Source organism: Perognathus longimembris, chromosome 17, assembly GCF_023159225.1.
Source record: "Perognathus longimembris pacificus isolate PPM17 chromosome 17, ASM2315922v1, whole genome shotgun sequence".
NCBI classification, from domain to species: domain Eukaryota; kingdom Metazoa; phylum Chordata; class Mammalia; order Rodentia; family Heteromyidae; genus Perognathus; species Perognathus longimembris.
In genome coordinates, this window is record NC_063177.1 from 5,979,642 (window position 1) to 5,997,897 (window position 18,256).

At 45.4% G+C, this 18,256-nt stretch overlaps 2 protein-coding genes across 7 annotated transcripts in view; one reads left to right on the forward strand and one right to left on the reverse strand.

Annotated features, from left to right (window-relative positions):
* Positions 1 to 12,545, reverse strand: part of Ndel1 (nudE neurodevelopment protein 1 like 1) — a 53,300-nt gene extending 40,755 nt beyond the window's left edge. Inside the window, exon 1 of the mRNA XM_048365458.1 lies at positions 12,463 to 12,545. The gene's annotated coding sequence lies outside the window, so the exon portion shown is untranslated. The remainder of the gene's footprint in view (positions 1 to 12,462) is intronic.
* Rnf222 (ring finger protein 222) overlaps positions 12,515 to 18,256 on the forward strand; it is a 25,702-nt gene continuing 19,960 nt past the window's right edge. For 3 of the 6 annotated variants that reach the window (XM_048365461.1, XM_048365460.1, XM_048365462.1), the window contains exons 1-2: positions 12,515 to 12,623; positions 13,933 to 14,031. The gene's annotated coding sequence lies outside the window, so the exon portion shown is untranslated. The remainder of the gene's footprint in view (positions 12,624 to 13,932; positions 14,032 to 18,256) is intronic. The other 3 variants (XM_048365467.1, XM_048365466.1, XM_048365469.1) reach the window with 3 other exon arrangements.

Sequence of the window (18,256 nt, forward strand, 5' to 3'; positions counted from 1 at the left end):
CTTAGTAAACAAACCCTGTCATGCATCCATGCGTCTCTTGGAGCTTGTCCCAGTTTCTTCCCCAGCCACCTACCTGACCGGTGGACTTCGTCCCGATCTGGAACCTGGTGGATTTCCTGGCCGCAGAATCTGTGGTATACCAGGCTCCAGTGTTCACTGTCAGCCCTGGCTCCTACACCCCACAGTGGAAGCAGCCCTCCCTTCAAAGGATGGCCGGCAGTTAATTGCTAATTTGGTTAACACCTGGCAACCTTAAAAGAGCTGTTGACATCACACCTACATAAACAATGTGACTGTCCCTGGAGGAAAAAAATGATACCTGCTCACATACCTTTACACAAAGTGGCACCAGTTTACCAACCCACGAACAGGACTAATGAAATGACAGCCTGTACTGATTGTATCAGGCAATTTCAGTCACTCGCTAGCCAATGAGTAGAAGTCCCCAGGACCAAAAATACCAGGAGCAAAGATCATATGTACTCAACTGTTCCACAAATATTTACCCAGTGCCTAGCACCAGGGGTTGAACAATTAACAAAAGAAGCTAAGTCCCTTTCTCCCTGAAAGTTTTATAAAAAAAAAAAAAAAAAGAAGAAGAAGAAGAAGAGGAAAGAAACAAAAGGAAGAAGAGAAGAAGGAGGAGGAGAAGGAGCAGGAGGAGGAGGAAGAGGAGGGAGGGAGGTAGAATGAGCAGGAGGAGGAGGAGGGAGGTAGAAGAAGGAGGAGGAAGAGGAGAGGGAGGAGGGAGGCAGAAGAAGGAGGAGGAGAAGGAACAGGAGGAGAAGGAGGAGGGGGAGGAGGAAGAAGAGGAGGGCAGTAGAAGAAGAAAGAAGAGGAGGAGAAGGAGAAGTAGCAGGAGGAGGCGGCGGTGGCAAGGAAAACAGAAAATAGACAAATCCTGGTGCCGGTGGCTCATGCCACTGCTACTCAGGAAACTGAGACCTGAGGATCACAGTTCAAAGCCAACCCAGGCAGGAAAGTCCATAGACTCTTATCTCTAACCATCAAAAAGCCAGACATAGCCTGGTGCCGGTGGCTCATGCCTGCAATCCTAGCTTCTCAGGTGGCTGAGATCTGAGGTTCAAGGTTCAAAGCCAGACTGGGCAGGAAAGTCCTTGAGACTCTTACCTTCAATTAACCACTAGAAAACCAGAAGTGGCCCTGTGGTCCAAGTGGTAGAGTGCTAGCCTTGAGCTGAAGAGCTCAGGGACAGAGCCCAGGCCCAGAGTTCAAGACCAACAACCGACCAAAAAAAAAAAAAAAAAGCCAGAAGTAGAGTTGTATTTCAAGTGATAGAGCACCATCCTTGAGTGAAAAAGCTAGACAGTGTCCAAACCCTGAGTTCAAGCCCCAGGACCAACACACACACATACACATGAAAGAAGAGGGCAGGGCAGGGCAGGGCAGGGCAGGGCAGGGCAGGGAAGGGGAAGGGGGAAAAGGGGGCTTTAGGATTGATGAAGTAGAGTCATGGGACAGCTTCAAATGAAATAACATGTGATTGACAACAAAAATGTAACAGAAGAAACAGCAATGAAAATGTTACAAAAGTGCAGTTTAATGAGTAAAGTGGATAACTCAACAATGTATACAAGATCCTACCTTTATTAATAGAAAAGCATAGATTATGCAATAAAAAAGTATGGAAATATAGGCACACAAAACACTGTTTACAGTGATCTCTTCTGGGGAATGAGATCACAGACAAATCTCTCTCATCTTTTTATTTTTCTTTTTTTTTCTGCCTGGTCATGGAGTTGAACACCAGGCCCAGGTGCTATCCCTGGGCTTTTGTGCTCAAGGTTAGTGCTCTGTTACTTTGAGTCATAGCTCTACTTCTGGTTGTCTGATGGTTAGTTGGAGATAAGAATCTCACTGCTTTTCCTGCCTGTGATCCTTGGATCTCAGCCTCCTGAGTAGCTAGGATTACAGGTGGGATCCAGTGGCTCCCTGCCCATCTTTTTCTTTTTGTCTTAGTTTCTTTCCTGCACTTTAGTCAAAAATGTATTAAATGTGTAATTCTTTAGTAGCTTTTGTTGTTTCTTGGCAATACTGGGAAATTTAACTCAGGGTCTCATGCTTGCTAGGCAGGTGCTTTACCACCTGAGCCATTTCTCCAGCCCTAAGTGTATAACTTTTAGTTTTTTAAAAGAACGTATCCAAGCTGGGTGCTAGTGGCTCACACCTGTAATCCTAGCACTCAGGGGGCTGAGATCTGAAGACAGTGTTTCAAAGCCAGCTGGGACAGGAAAGTCCATAAGACTCTTATGTCCAATTAGCCACCAGAAAACCAGAAATGGCGTTATGGTTCAGAGTGGTAGAATGGTAGCCTTGATCAAAAGAGCTCAGGGACAGGGATCAGGGCCTGAGTCCAAGCACCATGACCCACCAAAAAAAAAAAAAAGAAGAAGAAGAAGAAGAAGAAAGAAAAGAATGAATCCAAATTTAAGCAAGCAAGATAATCTCTTCAACATTCTTTGCAAAATCTATCTATCTATCTATCTATCTATCTATCTATATATATATATATATTTTTTTTTTTTTTTGGCCAGTCCTGGGGACTGGACTCAGGGTCTGAGCACTGTCCCTGGCTTCTTCTTGCTCAAGGCTAGCACTCTGCCACTTGAGCCACAGCGCCACTTCTGGCCATTTTCTGTATATGTGGTGCTGGGGAATCGAACCCAGGGCCTGATGTATACAAGGCAAGCACTCTTGCCACTAGGCCATATCCCCAGCCCCATCTATATTATTTTTTACAGTTACAGATTTCAGACCTTTTAAAACTATAGCTTTTGTTTTTTGGTGTTTTTTTTTTTGTTTTTTGTTTTTTTTTTTTTTGGCCAGTCCTGGGGCTTGGACTCAGGGCCTGAGCACTGTCCCTGGCTTCTTCTTTTTGCTCAAGGCTAGCACTCTGCCACTTGAGCCACAGCGCCACTTCTGGCCATTTTCTGTATATGTGGTGCTGGGGAATCGAACCCAGGGCCTCATGTATATGAGGCAGGCACTCTTGCCACTAGGCCATATCCCCAGCCCAAAACTATAGCTTTTGAACCGAATGATTATCCAGGAGTTCCAAAAGTGACCTGGGTACTCTTAGCAGTAAAGTTCCATCAAGAAATCTTTTTTAATTCTTCTTTTCTTTTCTTTTTTTTTTTTTTTTTTTGGCCAGTCCTGGGCCTTGGACTCAGGGCCTGAGCACTGTCCCTGGCTTCTTTCTGCTCAAGGCTAGCATTCTGCCACTTGAGCCACAGCACCACCTCTGGCTATTTTCTATATATGTGGTGCTGGGGAATCGAACCCAGGGCTTCATGTATAGAAGGCAAATACTCTTGCCACTAGGCCATATTCCAAGCCCCCACCAGGAAATCACAAAATTTATTCCTTCTGGCCAGGTGTCTGTGGGCCATGCCTCTAATCTTAGCTACTTGGGAGGCAAGGGTATGAATATTTTTCTAGGTCAGCCTGGCCAAAAATGAATAAATAAATAGAAATCAACAAGACCCCATCTCAACAGAAAACTCTGGGTGTGGTTGTATAGACCTGTTATGCAAGATTATGGCAGGAAGCATAAATAGAAGATCACATTCCAGACCAATTCCAGGAAAAGTGATACCTTGTCTCCAAAGTAATCAGAGCAGAAAAAGAAAAGGATTGTAACCAATCTTAAAGGGCTGGAGGCATCACTCAAGCAGTAGATCACCTGCCTAGCTAGTGCAAAACCCTGAGTTTGAACTCCAATAAAGCAGGAAAAAGATACCTCATTCTTTCTGTTTTGACTCCCTAATTATCCCAAACTAGTTAACATGTATGCTTACCTAAAAATTCTAGCCTGCAATCTTTTTCTACTTCAGATGTTTTAAACAACTAGTGACCAGCAACATAATGATATTCCAAGCATTACATGGTAGAATTATCCAGATCATCAACTATAGCTAAAGTGGGATGGAAGAATTTCTTCTCAGGAAGAAGAGGCTGTAGTCTAATGTTTTAAAGTCTCACAAAGAATCCTAGCTACCCAAGAGGTAGAAATGGAGAGGGTTGTGGTTTGAGACCAGTCTGGACATAAAAGTTAGTAAGAACTCATCTCAATCAACAAGCCTGGTGCTATGGCACTCACCTGTGACTACAGCTTCAGGGAAGGCTGTCTGTATGAGTATCATGATCTGAGTCTGGTCCCTAGCAGAAACACAACACCTTACCTGAAGATTAATGAGAGCAAGTAAGAGCTAGGCACATGGCTCAAGTGTTAAAGCACCTGCCCATTAAATGCCAGCTCCTGAATTCCACCTTTGGTGCCACTAAAAATAATAGAGAAATAATGCTCCATTTACATTACAAGTCTATAGACTAAAATGACAGTCTATGGCCTATGAGAGGGAATTCCATGTTAGTGTATGATATGACATGAGTCCTCATGTCCCTTTGGAAAATTAAAATATGAGGGGTTTGTGGCGGTTTTTTTCTTTGTCTTTTTTCCTCTATGCTTAGCTTTGTTCCTAAAGGCTGGCACCCTACTACTTGAGCCACTTCCAGCTTTTTGGTGGTTAGTTGGACATAAGAGTCTCACAGAGGCTGGGAATATGGCCTAGTGGCTAGAGTGCTTGCCTCTCATACATGAAGCCCTAGGTTCAATTCCTCAGCACCACATATATAGTAAACGGCCAGAAGTGGCGCTGTGGCTCAAGTGGCAGAGTGCTAGCCTTGAGCAAAAAGAAGCCAGGGACAGTGCTCAGGCCCTGCGTTTAAGTTCCAGGACTGGCCAAAAAAAAACAACAGTTTGGGCTGGGGATATGGCCTAGTGGCAAGAGTGCTTGCCTCGTATACATGAGGCCCTGGGTTCAATTCCCCAGCACCACGTATACAGAAAAGCAGCCAGAAGTGGCACTGTGGCTCAAGTGGCAGAGTGCTAGCCTTGAGCAAAAAGAAGCCAGGGACAGTGCTCAGGCCCTGAGTCCAAGCCCCAGGACTGGCAAAAAAAAAAAAAAAAAAAAAAAAGTCTCACACACTTTCCTGCCTGAGCTGGCTTTGAACCATGAACTCAGAGCTCAGCCTCCTGAGTAGCTAGGATTATGGGTATGCACCACAGGTGCCCAGTTTATGGCCTTTATATGGTAAACATTTTCTGCTCAAAATTAGGACCCTGAACTTTATTCAGGAGTGTTTTTCTACTACAAAGGCAAATGTTAATTCCTAAATGCTGAACTGCAAAGATGAAACATGCCAGGTTTCATGGTAGTCACAGGAGAATGATCCTTCTAGAAGAAAAGGCCCATGCCTCTGCAGGAGTGCTGGCCAGGCAGAGGGAACACGTTTGCTAAGTACTGGGGGAAGGATAAGGGAAGAGCAGGGGATTCTTGCTGTTTCCACAGTTTTCTAAAGATCTGTGTTCACAGGGTGGTTATTATAGTCCTCATCAAAAAAGATCATCAAATGGAAGCCACAAGAGCCAGAGGCCCAGATGCAAAGAGAATGTGATGACAGGGTGGCGGGGTCCACCCTCCACCCCCAGCCGGAGGCGCAGGCTCCACCCCTTCCCAGGGCTCCTCGCCCTGGTGTGGGAACCTGGGCATGCCTGTGCTGAGAGCAGCTCCTCACCACAGCCTGAGGAGCTCAGCTCTTTATTCATCCCATCCAAATCCAAGTTACCTCCCACCTCTGGGCCTTTGTTTCTTCAGCTGTACAATGAACAGGTTGAACCAGATGTCAGTTGCTGACGGTACTCTTGAGTCAGTACCCATCCTGTCATCAAGCTAAGAATCCTCCCAGTGGAGCTGGGAGCTCTTCCTGCCCCCTGGCTAGTGGGCTGAATGTGATGGGTGATGTCAGGGCCGGCCAGTCCCCTCCTAAGATGCAAAGGTTAGGTGACCAGTGTTCATTTCTCTGCCCCCAGAGAAATGCTGAACTTGTACGCTGTACCATTTCTTGTGCCTGCAAACCTGGTAGCTTAACCCAGCACACACTAGCCAGATGCTGGTGTCTCACATCTGGTATCCTAACTACCCAGAGGATTATGGTTTGCAGCTAACCAAAGCAAAAAGTCTGCAAGACTCCATCTCCAAAATAACCAGCAAAAAAAAAAACCCCGGGAAGCATGGTAGAGCACCAGCTGTGAGCAAGCAAGTCCAGCAAGTTTGAAGAGCTAAGTTGAGACGGGTACCAACAAGAAACAGAAAACCCACACATACTTATTCCGGTAGTTGTGCAAGTCAGAAATCCAAAAGGAGCATCACTTTTCAAGTAAAATCAAGGAGGTGGCTCCTACTATAGGTTCCTGAGGAGAGTAAGTTTCCTACCCCACCCAGCTTCAGATAGCCATATCAGTCCAATCACTGTTTCTGTCATCACTGCCTTCTCTCAGTCTACCTCCGACTCCTTCCCTCCTACAAATATGCTTTGATTGTAATAGATCCACCCTATAATGGAGAATAGTCTCCCCAACTCAAAATCCCTAACTTAACTACATTTGCAAAGTCAATCACCAGCAGCTTTTAAGGTTAAAGCATGAGCACATTTGGAGGGGGCTAGTATTCTGCCTCCCAATTGGGGCTTTGATTGGGGGGGGCGGTGAGGGGGGGTGCTGGTACTGGGTCTTGAACTCAAGGCCTCAAATTCTTGCCTAGTTTTTTTTGCTCAAGCCTGGTGCTTTACCACTTTGAGCTACAGCTCCACTTCCATCTTTTTGTTAGTTCATCGGAGATAAGAGTCTCAGGATTTGTTTGTCTAGGCTGGCTTCAAACTGCAATCCTTAGATCTCAGTCTGCAGAATAGCTAAGATTATAGATGTGAGCCACTGGTGCCTGGCTTGAATTTTTTTAATTGACATTTTGTACTAGGGATTAAAGTTGGCCTTCATGCTTACTAGACAGAAGATCTACCAATTGAACCATGACTTGACCTTCTTTTTATTTGTGCCAATCCTGGGGCTTGAACTCGGTGCCTGGGCTCTGTCCTTGAGCTTTTATGCTCCAGGAGAGTACTCTACCACTTGAACCACAACTCCTCTTCCAGATTTTTGTGGTTAATTGGAGATAAGTCTCATGGACTTTCCTGCTTGGGTTGGCTTTGATCTGTGATCTTCAGATCTTAGCCTCTTGGGTAGTTAGGATTACAGGAGTGAGCCACCAGCACCTGACTTCAGCTTCTTTTTACATAGATAATTTTCTAGGTAGGGTCTTTGCCTTCTGGCTGGACAGGCCTGGCCTGTGACCCCCCCCCCCAGATTGTACTTCCCCTTGTGGCTGGGGATAACAGAAGCCCAGGCATGCATCACGGTGCCCAGCCATTGAGTGAGATGGAGTCTTATGAACTTTTATGCCTGAACTGACCTCAAGTCATCATCTCCCAATCTCTACCTCCCAAGTACCTAGTATCATAGGTGTTAGCAACTGTGTCCAGTTTGACTCATGGTCTCCAAAAATGAACTTAAGTTTCACATTTGCTCACCTTATCCTAAACAGACACATCAGTAAACTTGTAGAATTTTCTGCCTATTTTCCTACTAATTCATAAGAGAAATACATGGCTGTCAATGGTGGGTTTTTATTTTGTTTTGTTTTCACCACCTAGTCATTTTGTGTGTCATCAGTAGCACAGAAACCACCTTTTGGGGAATAAAAATAGAACTGAAGCTGGGTACAGATGGCTCAGGTTAGTAATCCTAGCCACTCAGGAAGCTGAGATCTGAGGATCACAGTTCAAAACCAGCCCTGTCAGGAAAGCTTGTGAGACTCTTATCTCCAATTAACCAGCAAAAAGCCAGAAATGGACTGTGTCTCAAGCGGTAGAACACCAGCCTTGAGCAAAAAAGCTAAGGGACAGCATGCAGGCCCAGAGTTCAAGTGCCAGTACTGGCACAGAAAAAGAAAATAGGGAGAAAGAGAGAAAGAGAGAGAGAGAGGGAGGGAGGGAGGGAGGGAGGAAGGAAGGAAGGAAGGAAGGAAGGAAGGAAGGAAGGAAGGAAGGAAGGAAACATCTTGTACTTAGCATGTTATAGAAATGATGGTGGTGATGGTTACACTACAATGTGCACAACAAAGTACTTTATTCTACATAATTTTGCAACAATAAAAAAATGTCAGGGCTGGGAATGTGACTTAGTGATAGAGTGCTTGCCTAGCATGCATGAAGCCCTGGGTTCAGTTCCTCAATATCATATAAACAGAAAAGGCTGGAAGTAGTGCTGTGGCTCAAGAGGTAGAATGCTAGCCTTGAGTAAAAGAAGATCAAGGACAGTGCCCAGGCCCTGAGTTCAAGCCCCAGGACTGGCAAAAAAAAAAAAAAAAAGTCAGATGAAACACAGGTGTCAATCACTCACGCCTATAATCCTAGTTACTCAGGAATCTGAAACCTAAGGATCACAATTTGAATCCAAGAGCATGAAAGACTGTGATTAGTTAGCAAAAAAAGTTAGCAAAAAAGCTGGAAATGGAGCTGTGGCTCAAGCAGTAGGGCCATAGCCTTCAGTGAGAAAGCCAAGAGCCCAGATTCCTGGCTTTACAGGAAGCAAAACTTAAGCCCCACCCACTTCTACCTCTTGTCTCCTTGCTTCTTAATCATGATTTGAAATGACATCAGCTTTTTGCTTTTCGGCTTAAATGTATCCCAAGCATTGATGAGTCATTTATCTCGGGTTTACTTTTGATCTGTTACACTCACTGATACCCAGAGCCTCCTTTTCTCCTTGGAGAGTGGTATCTTTCATTGCTTTCCCTGACTACCAGTATCTGTTTCTCTGAGCCGTGCTCAATGGGAGTCTGTTTAGTGGACCCACATCTGGACAGCAGCCAGGCCCTGAGGCAGAATACAGAGGCTGAAAAGGGAGGTGACTTTGTCCTGTGCCCCCTGGCATTGGTCCCAGGGGCAGAGTGAACACTGATACCACTTTTGAGAAGACAGAGTTCTTCCTATCCACACTGTGTGATGACATAATTCTTCTCGTGTTACATAACCCTCCACAGGCAATAAAAATAGCTCTCATTTATTGAACACTTAGTATGGGTTAAGCCCTGTGACTTATGTTTTACAAACATCCATCTACAACAGCTCTGTGAAGTAGCTACCCATAGAACACCCAGCCTCAGGGAAGCCACACAGATAGTGTGACACACTGAGTGTGTGTGTGCCCACACACACCGGAACTGGGGCTTGAACTCAGGGCCTCACACTCTAAGTTGGCTTTTCCACTCAAGGCTGGTGCTCTACTACTAGAGTCACTGCTGGTTAACTGGAGATAAGAGTCTCTTGGATTTGTTTGCCTAAACTGGTTTTGAACTGTGATTCTCACATCTCAGTCTCTGAGCAGCTAGGGTTATAGGCATCAGCCACTGTGCTCAGCTCACATGTGCTAGTTAGAGGACTTCAGAGACACAAAGGGCCTGAAAAACCATCTTACAAAGGAGAAAGCAGAGACATTAAGCCACTTGGCCAAGGATACAAGTCGGGTCATCAACCCACAGGCCAGTCCCCGTCTTGATCTAGATTGTTCTCTTTTCAGCTACTAGTTCTCAGGTGAACAGATACCCACATGTGCTGCTGTTTTTTTCCCCCATCATTCCTAAGGAGAGTGCCAGAGGACTCTTTCCAGTCCTCCTTCTGATGTAGAAATGCCATGGAAAGTTCTAGAAAATATTCATGAGTCTGCATTCATTAATTTGGAAATGGTAGTAATTTAATCAGAAAAGGATTCATGTTAACCTTTATCCTCCTCCCTCCCACATGCCCTTCACCGAGAGAGAGAGAGAGAGAGAGAGAGAGAGAGAGAGAGAGAAAGGGAGGGAGGGAGGGAGGGAGGGAGGGAAGGAAAAGAAGGAAGGAAGGAAGGAAGGAAGGAAGGAAGGAAGGAAGGAAGGAAGGAAGGAAGGAAGGAAGGAGAAAAAGAAAAAAGATTGCTAAGCAGATACTTCATGGAAACAACCTGTTCATGAGAATTTTAAATAGACATCAATAAGAAGTGGACTCAACCAATCATCAAATGCATGTGTAGCTGCTAAGGAGGAGGCCACACAGTAAATAAGACTAGAAGGATGCCTGTAATCCCAGCTACTCCAGAAGCTAAGGCAGGTGGATCAAGGTCCAAGGCCAGCCACAGGAAAAAAAAAGTGAGACTTTATCTGAAAAACAAACTAAAAACCGAGGGCTGGGGGCATGGCTCAAGTAGTAGAGCAAATCCAAGGCTCTGAGGTCAGTCCCCAGCGCTGAAATAAGATGATGGGAATGGAGAAACAAAGTAAAAGCCATTTGAAAATGGTCAAAACTCAAAACCCTTCCCTTTTATGAACTGAAGGACATATTGCCCCCAAACAGGGAAGGACACAGAGCAGAGGGGAAGCTGGGAGCTGGGGTCTAATCAGCACAGTGTCCAATGCACAAGGGGAAAAGGTTCTGGAGATAATGATGTAGATGGTTGCACCCCAGTGCAAATGGTACTTTTTGCTACATATACTTTGCAACAATACACAAATGTAAGATGGAATGCAGGGTACTTGTGGGTCATGCCTATAATCCAAGCTACTTGGGATCTGAGGGTTGCAATTTGAAGCCAACCTAGGCAGAAAAGCCTATGAGACTCTTATCTCCAATTAGCCAGAAAAAAAGCCCGAAATGGAGATATGGTTCAAGTGGTAGAGTATTAGCCTTGAATGACAAAGCCAGGCAAGAACATGAAGCCCTGAATTCAAACCCACTACTGGCACACACACACACACACACACACACACACACACACACACACACACACACACAGAGTAAGATGATAAAAATAAAAATAAAATCATGAGAGAGGATTTATAGAAAAGAAAGGAAATTCAAGCTGATGTTCACAGGTGTCTCAGAACAACACCCCAGCAAGCCTAGAGAAAAACCAGTCCAGACCAGAGTGGTGGCATGAGGCTTCAGGAGGGATGTCTGGCAGGGAGGGAAGGAAGAAGGAGAGAGGGAGGAAGGAAACGGAGAGATTATCTAATGTATCTGATCACAGGAATTTAAGTAGCTCCTTTAAGAGAGAACCAGCAATATATGCATAGAAGTCAAGCAAATGAAAACTAAGGCAATTATCAAATCCAGAAGAATAAAGAAGAAACATTAGCATCTTTATCATGGTCATCATCATCACCTGCACAGCTCAAAGAACAAGTTATAACCATAACATGTATACATAACATAATCATGACTATTAACTAGACTTTGTAGAATAGCATATAAGAGGGTATGGAGTGATAATGTGGGCAGTTTTTCATAATAAGGAATCAATAGATTTATAATACAGATAAAGAAACAACCATACAGACACTTTATTTGGAAACAGAAACAACTACAATAATCCAAACTATTTGTCCCTGGGTATATAGAACTTGGAAACAGAGAGGTAGGACAGGCAGTTGCTACTTTTCATTATAAGTCTTGTGTTGCTTTAATAAAATTAGAAGTTAGCCAGATGCTGGTGGCTCACACCTGTAATCCTAGTGACTCAAGAAGCTGAGATCTGAGGATCAGGACTCAGTGGAGCTATGGCTCAAGTTGGTAGAGCACTAACCTTGAGCACAAAGCCTCAGGGACAACACCCAGACCCTAAGTTCAAGCCCCAGGAACAGACTTACATAGAGACTTTGTTTATAATACTAGATTGTTTAAATTTTATTAACTATCATAGTATCAGAGGAATATATCTAGTTCATTCAGAAAACAGTGTACACTATGCCATTCACAATCATTGTCCCACTTACATACCACAAAAATCAAACCAAAGAGAACTGTTTGCCTTTTGGAGAAGCTAGCAATTGCCCATAATCAGTTAGGTAATTTTTTTAGGGAGACGGGCAAGTCTTTGTCACTAGTCCCTCTGTCAGCTGGGCAGGGCTTCAGGGTGGCACCCGGCCTCTCTCTCCCTCAGGTCCAGGTAAACCTGTCTGAACCTCAGAAGCCCCTCATGCAGCTCAGCGGATTGAAACCTACTCAGCCCGGGAAATAGAAAGCCAAAGCAAGGTCAAAATCTGGGAGATGAAGCAGACAACAGTGGCTCACACCTGGAACCTTAGAGATCGGAGGACTGCGGTTCAAAGGCAGCCAGGCAAATCAGAGACTCTTACCGCCAATTAACTAGCCAAAGGCCAGAAGTATAACTGTGGTTCAGGTGGTAGCACACCAGCTTTGAGCAAAAAAGCTAAGGGAGATTGATAGGCACAAGGCCTTGAGTTCAACACCCCCCCCCCACACACACACAAAGAATCTGGGAGATGAGAACACACAGTATGTGCCTATCAGAAAGCAAAGCAAGCACCCAGTGTCACTTGTCACAAGACATAGTAGCTATCATGAACTGACCTCAGCCTTTGAAAGCCCTCACCACATAGCCAGAAAGGGTCCTCAGACACAAGGAGCACCCCCCATACCACCCCAGCTCCTGGCCCAGAGCTTGTCCTGCCAGCCGCTCCCCTCCCCTGGCTCCCCACTGTCCCAAGTCACCTGATTCTGGATCCTCAGCTGATCTGGTCCGGCACAGCACCCTGGGCGCCCACCAAACCAGTAAGCAGAAGTCAACAGGAAGATGGAGCATCACTGGCTGAGAGAAGAGACACAAGGACCGGAAGTGGTTGGTGCCAGCAAGGCTGGGCAGCTGTCTGGAGGTGAGGCAATGTTGCTCATGGAGTTGTGCAAGATGTCAGTGTTTGGGAACAGGAAGAGGAGACGCCAGGCCCAGCTCCTCTGGCAGGCCTTCACTGGTCTCCCACTGCTGGACTAGGAGCCCATTGGGCTGGGGTTTTCCCCAGGAGCAAACATCTGTCCTCTTCCACTGCCTCACTTCCTGCCTCCACTCCTCTATTTAGGGGTTAGAGAAAAGGGGTAAAGCTGCCCAACTAATGCAGGAGAGGGAGTAAATGGGTGTGGATGTGGTTAGCTCCATGCAGGCCCAACTCAAAACCACACCATGTGAGAAGAAATCAGGTAGAACACTCACCTAATGTGCCCATGTATGTGTGTGTGTGTGTGTGTGTGTGTGTGAGAGAGAGAGAGAGAGAGAGAGAGAGAGAGAGAGAGAGAGAGAGAGAGACTGGAGAAGAAGGAGAAAGAAGAGGAGGAAAAGGGAGGAAGAGAAGGAGGAAGAAGAAGGGGAGAGGAGGAAGAGGAGGAGGGAAGGAGAAAGAGACAAAATCAGATAACCTTGACCTGTCACTGTCATTTTTTGGGGGTGGGGGATCCAGTTATGTTGCTTGAACTCAGGGCCTAGGCACTGTTCCTGAGCTCTTTCACTCAAGGCTAGTGTTCTACTACTTTGAGCCACAGCGCCGCTTGTGGTTTTCTTATAGTTAATTGGAGATCACAGTCTCACAGACTTTCCTGCCCAGGCTGGCTTCAAACCTCTATCCTTAGAGCTCAGCCTTCTGAGCAGCTAGGGTTACGGGCATGAGCCACCAATGCCCAACACTGTCATTATTTTTGACAATACTAGGGTATGAATTTAGGGCTACTTGATAACACTACTAGGTAAGATATGAACTTAGGGCCACTTGAGCCACACTCCCAGTCTTCATGTTCTCCCTTCCCACCCTCCCCTGCCCCACTGATTTAGTTTTTCAATAGGATCTTATACTTTTGCCCAGGCCAGCTTAAGACCTTGATTGACCTACCTCTATCTCCCAAGTAGCTGGGATTATAGGCATGGTCCACCATGCCAGGCTTCAGCCTGCCACCTTTATTGATGAGAATTCTAGTATGTATTCTACTTCTGAGTCTCATTTTCCCCATGTATCCCAACCACAAAAAATTAATAAATAATAAAATAAAATGACGATACTACCAGTACTGACCTCATGGTGTTGTTCAGGGCTTAAATGGGATAATGTCAGGAATGGACATGACACAAGTCTCTCAGCAAGTCCCTTTCACTGTGGACCTCTTCTGCCTGGTCCACTCCTTATATTTTTCTCTGATAAGACAAGCTGCTCTAAGGAGCCACCCACAACACCTCCTATGCATCCATTGGTCTCACCAGATACAAGAGGAATCTCTGATAACAACAGCACTGAAAACCAGGTACTAGTGTTCTCACATGTAATCCTAGCTACTCAGGAGGCTGAGACCTAGAGGATTGTGATTCAAAGCCAGCCCAGGAGATTCGATCTCCAATTAACCAACAAAAAACAAAGGTGATGGTATAGCTCAGGTGGTAGAGCACTAGCCTAACCAGTCAAGAATAAGAAGCCTATGGGCTGGGAATATGGCCTAGTGGCAAGAAAGCCTGCCTTGTATACATGAAGCCCTGGGTTCAATTCCGCAGTATCACATATATGGAAAACAGCCAGAAGTGGCGCTGTGGCTCAAGTGGCAGAGTGCTAGCCTTGAGCAAAAAGGAGCCAGGGACAGTGCTCAGGCCCTGAGTCCAAGGCCCAGGACTGGCAAAAAAAAAAAAAAAAAAAAAATAAGAAGCCTAGCCAGGCACCCATGGCTCATAACCATAATCCTAGCTACTCAGGAGGCAGAGATCTGAAGATGATGGTTAGAACCAGAGCAGTCCATGAGATTCTTTTTTTTTTTTTTTGGGGGGGGGGGGGGCCCAGTCCTGGGCCTTGGGCTCAGGGCCTGAGCACTGTCCCTGGCTTCTTCCCGCTCAAGGCTAGCACTCTGCCACTTGAGCCACAGCGCCACTTCTGGCCATTTTCTGTATATGTGGTGCTGGGGAATTGAACCCAGGGCCTCATGTATATGAGGCAAGCACTCTTGCCACTAGGCCATATCCCCAGCCCCTCCATGAGATTCTTATCTCCAATAAACTATACCAAAAGTCTGTAAGTAGAGCTGTGGCTCAAGTGGTAGAGTGCTAGCCTTTAGCAAAAAGAAGCTCAAGGACAGTGTCCAGGCCCTGAGTTCAAGCCCCAGAACTGGGAAGGAGGAGGAGGAGGAGGAGGGGAAGGAGGGAGGGAGGGAGGGAGGAGGAAGAGAAGGAGGAGGAAGGAGGAAGAAGGAGGAGGAGGAGGAATTGGAGGAGGGGGGGGGAGAAGGAGAAAAAGGAGGAGAAGGAAGAAACAGCAGCAGCAGCAACAGCTCAGGGACAGCACCCAGACCTTGTGTTCGAGCCCCAGTATCAAAGGGGGGGGGGAGGGAGGGTGGGAAAGAGAGAGAGACAGAGAGACAGAGAAGAGAGAATCTTTGAATTCCAACCACAGGACCAGAAAGAAGGAAGAGGAGAAAGAGGAGGAAGAGGAAAAGAAGAACACAAATATGAAAAAAAAAAAAAAAACTGGCTCGTTGCATCTCCCCGAAGCAGCCAGCAGCATGCTGGGAGTTAGTCCATAAGTACTTATGGATGGCAGAGTTACTTTGAAAAAACACCTGCCCATTTAAAGCTTTCTTGGAACAATTGGAACCCAGTGCCACAAGACCAAAGGAAGAAAGGCAGACTGGTTTAGGCTTGCAGTTTATTGGAGGACTTACTGATAGTGTGTGTGGTCCTGGTGGCAGCAAGACCAGTTAGTTCCCCATAATATGGGTGAGAAAGAAGATCATTCTTACAAGTTATTACAAGTGACTTAGTCCTGGCTGGAACATATCTGGTTTAGATGAAGATAATGTCAAAGCGTGAGGTGCAACCCTGGAGCTAGGGTCCACTTGTAAATCCTCACATGTGACTCCAGTGCTTCTATTTATGGTTTACTGGGAAACTCTACAGGAAAAACCAGCTATGAGGCTCAGGGGCAATCCTGGCAGTTACAACCCAAGATGGCTGCAATTATGGCAAGCCAAATAAATCCCTACAAAACACACAAGGAACCAGGTGCTGATAGCTCATGCTTATAATCCTAGCTGCTCAGGAGACTGGGACAGAAAAGTCCATGAGACACTTATATCCACTAAACCAACAAAATGCTGAAAGTGAAGGTATGGCTCAAGTGGTAGAGCATCAGCCTTGAGCCTTAAAGGGACAGCTCCCAGGCCCTAAGTTCAAGCCCCACTACAGTCAGTCACACAAAAAGCAAAAGAAAGCAAAAACCCACACAGGACACAGGACTCCTGATCTTGAGAAACGCCCTTCTGGAGGAAGCATGGAGTCAAGAAGTTAGGCCCCTGGGGCGGGCGGGTGGAGGGGGGGGTGCTCCCTGACCTGGCTTAGCCTCTACTTTAGGGGTACGCCTGCAGAGGCTTCATGCATTGCAATTGGACAGCTTTCGACGGCTTTCGTGCGCCACCTGCTGGTAATAACTATGTACGTAGCAGGAACTTCTGTTCCAGGCTCCCCTCCCTGGTGGCTGTAGCAGATCCCTAGGTTCTTCCTGGCCTGGATGATTTTGGCTCCTTTTGACATTCAGTACTCGATTTTCCTGTCAGCTACAGGTTCCTATAACTCTCTATTTTCTAAATCACCATGATGCACCACCTCGTGTTTGCTTAGCCCTTGACTTTCTCCGTACAGGCACCTGTTTAGTTGCTTTCTGGGAACATTCACATAGGTGTTTTCCCATTTACCTGTATTTGTAACTATCTAAGTCAGAAGTTTAGGAAAGCATTCAGGGCCAGGTTTGGTGGCTCATGCCTGTAATCTCCACTAAACATGGCTCAAAGTCAGCCTGGGCAAAAGAGTTGGGAGACTGCCCTAAATAAAGAGCTGGTACAGTCACACTTGTCTTGAATCTCAGCTATGTGGGAGGCAGAAGTAGATGAGTCATAGGCCAGGACTAGCCAAAAGTACAAGGACCTGTGTAAAGAATACAATACCTTGAGTTCAAAACACCTGCATTAACCACTTCCAAAAAAATCCAAATAGAAAATTAGATAAGAGACTTAGATGATTTTACATCAGGAGAAATATAATGAAAGACATTGGGGAGAGGGAAGGACTCCTAAGACCTGACCTGGGCACTGTAACTCAGCTTTTTTGCTCAAGGCTAGTGCTCTACCACTTGAGCCATAGTGCAAGCATTTTGGTGTTTAATTGGAGCTAAAGGTCTCATGGAATTTCTTGCCCGGGCTTACCCCAGTGTTCCAATCTCAGCCTCCCGAGTAGCTAGGATTACAGGTGTGAGCCACCTGTGCCCAATTTATAATACTGTTTTAATGGTTACTCTAGAAAATACACTGATCCTTAAATCTTTAGTCTACTATAATTAATATTTTTCCCATTCCCCAGATAATTAACAAGAGCCTTACAATTTAACTCCATTTATTCCCTCTTGCTTTTGTTTGTTTGTTTTTCAGTCCTGGGGCTTGGACTCAGCGCCTGAGCACTGTCACTGGCTTCTTTTTGCTCAAGGCTAGCCCTCTACCTCTTGAGCCACAGCACCACTTCTGGCCTTTTCTATGTATGTGGTGCTGAGGAATCGAACCCAGGGCTTTGTGCATACTAGGCAAACACTCTACCTCTAAGCCACATTCCCGGCCCCTCCCTCTTGCTTTTTAACTATAATTGTCAGGTAACTCTTCACATATTTTTAAACTCATGATATTCTTCTTCTATACAAGTCAATATTCAGATGTTATCCTCATACAGAGTAGACTTGCCTTATCTAGAGATTTTAGAACAGGAAGTTTTGACCAAGCAAGGTAGACATACATAAAGAGACAATTACAAGTAACATTACAAAGTTTTAAATTCTTATGGGCCCATTACTCAGACCTGTTGTTTTGTTTTTGCTTTGAGATGGAATGTCAGGCTGGTCTCAAACTCCTGGACCCAAGCCACCCCACTGCCTCAGCAGGTAGCAGGACTATAGACACAAGCCACCACACCCAATTCCAACTTCAGTTTTTCTTTTCATTTTTGACAGTACTGGGGTTTGAAGTCACAGTCTCTCTCATACCTGCTAGGCAAGTGCTCTACTACTTCAACTACATTCCCAACCCATTTTTATTTTGAAGAGGATCTTTGCATGTATTGCCCTAGCTCCTATGTACCACAGTCCTCTTATTTATGCTTCCTATGTAGCTTGAATGACAAGAATATGCCACCACACTCAGATTATTATTAGTTAATATGGTGTCTCAGGAACTTTACACCAGGACTGGCTTGAACTGTGATCCTTTCTAGCTCTGCTTCATCTATGCCCAGGCTCCAACTACTTTTTTCTTTCTTCTTTCTTTCTTTCTTTCTTTCTTTCTTTCTTTCTTTCTTTCTTTCTTTCTTTCTTCCTTCCTTCCTTCCTTCCTTCCTTCCTTTCTCTCTCTTCCTTTCTCTCTTTCTTTCTTTCTTTCTTTCTTTCTCTCTCTCTCTCTCTTTCTTTCTTTCTTTCTTTCTTCTTTCTTTCTTTCTTTCTTTCTTTCTCTTTCT